This window comes from Tasmannia lanceolata, unplaced genomic scaffold (assembly GCF_043159265.1).
Source record: "Tasmannia lanceolata isolate RefF3 unplaced genomic scaffold, GAP_Taslan_0.1 ptg000019l, whole genome shotgun sequence".
Lineage (NCBI taxonomy): Eukaryota > Viridiplantae > Streptophyta > Magnoliopsida > Canellales > Winteraceae > Tasmannia > Tasmannia lanceolata.
In genome coordinates this window covers 7,860,005-7,862,046 of record NW_027518696.1, presented here as the reverse complement: position 1 = coordinate 7,862,046, position 2,042 = coordinate 7,860,005, and positions in this window count along the sequence as shown.

The window sequence follows — 2,042 nt, the reverse complement described above, 5'->3', positions numbered from 1 at the left end:
TGGGTTTCTTTAGGGTTGAGGTCATAGGCAGCCCCGACCCACAACTCTGCTATGTCCTCTAATTTTTTCATGATTTTCAAAATAGTTTGGTTATGTTTTCTTTTCTCTTTTTTATTTTTTTATATGTATTTTATCTATTTTTGCTCGAACTCAACCCTCTCGACTTGAGGCTTGGGTTGGGTAGGTTAATGTTAAGAGATCCGGAGGAGGGTTGAGTTAGGTTTAACCCTCCTGACTCGAGGCTCGGGCTGGGTTGGGTTGGGTTAGGGTTGACCCCATTCCCAACCCAATGATGTAACCTGACCCAACTTCAACCCGACCCGATCGGAGTTTTTAAGCTGAAAAAAATAAAAAATTATAAAAAATGTTGGATTTCACTCGAGCTGGGAAAAGTCCACCCGAACCCGACCCGACCTTTTTTTCGGCTTACTGACAGCAGTGTATAATGGCTGTTTCTTCTTTCTTCAATGTAGGGTAGCTTATTCTGGAAAGGCAAAAACAATGAACCCAAACTTCAGTCTCTGGATTCTTCGAAACATAGCCACGTGTCATTTGTAGAATACTTTAATCAGACGCAAATACCTCAAAATTAATTAGTTCTTCTAGTTCTCCACGGAATTTGACAACGAAATCGGTAAAACTGAAACTCATTCAATATAAAACTCAGATGGGTTCTTCGATTTCTCCTTCTCAACCAATTTTCATCTTATTTTCTTGGGAATTTCTGAGTTCTTTTCATGTCTGATAAGGAGAAACCTGAAGAGGATGGGAAGAAGCAAAAAGGGTATTATAGGAAGAAGATTAGAAAGGCAAAACAGATGGTCTTGTTTCCATTCAAAAAATTCGAGAAAAGATATTCTAAAAATCCAGGTAAGTGTTGCTACTTTTGTTTTATGCACCCCATTCCTTCAGATTCTCCTATTAGATCTCAGACAAGCGACCCAGATAGTCCAGATTTTTCTAATGTGTTCTTGAAATCATTGGTAGAGAGCAATGATTTTTATTCAGAGGAATGCAATGTACATGTACGTGTGTAATATGCCCTGATACAAAACACAGACCATTAAATTTTCCTTTGTTTTTAATGAATTGGTAAATGCAATTTGGCAGTTTTTGAATTTGAGACATTGTATGCTTAATTATAGAAATTGGGTGTTGGCGGATTACATATATATTTCCAAGATTTGGCCATCTACTGGTTTTAAATTCACCACATGGGTGTGGAAGAGTTTTGGTCATGTGAATATTAGAAGATAGGAATTTTGTATTGTGTTGAAGATTGTTACTTAATTGTAGGCAACAGAACCAACTCTGATTAGTTTAAGAAGCATAGAGTCCTTTAGACAAATGAAACTATGTAGAGATTAGTTAAATCTAATTCTCTTCAACAATCGTCAAACCAATTGATATTTACTGCCATTTGAAAGGTCTGGTCGGGATGAAAATTCTGGGATAGAGGCTGCAGGTTGAATTTGAATACCAAGGAGAAGAGAAAGCAAATGCTTAATTAGTTGTTTTTGATTGGGAATTCAAATATATGTGAAGAAACGGAAAAAGAGGAGTGACAAAATGAGGATTGATGCTCTGGAACAGTCCGATGAATGAACTCTTGTTTTGTTAGCAACTTCCTACATTTTATATATTCTTATTTTCATTCTGTATATAATTAAATTTGTGTCTATTGAATTCAGATTCATTCTTTCTTTCCGTGTCTTCCTTTTATCTAACTTCGATGTACATGTACAATTCATTCTCTTACCTTTGCCTGGTTTAGATGGAACAGAAAGCAGCATTTAGTTTTCATATTTCTAGTCTAGACATGAGACTCATTGAGAAAGTGTGTGTTTTTTTTTTTTGGGCGGGGTGGGGGGGGGGAATGGTATCTCGTTGAGAAAGTGTTCTGATGCCTCTTTAGTAAAGATGTACCATGAGACACTATCATTGAATTTGTGAGTTTGATTATGTAAACCAATTATGGGTCCTAAGGATGAGGTCAATGTGCATACGTTTTGAAATTGACAACATAAACTTTTGCTTCATTG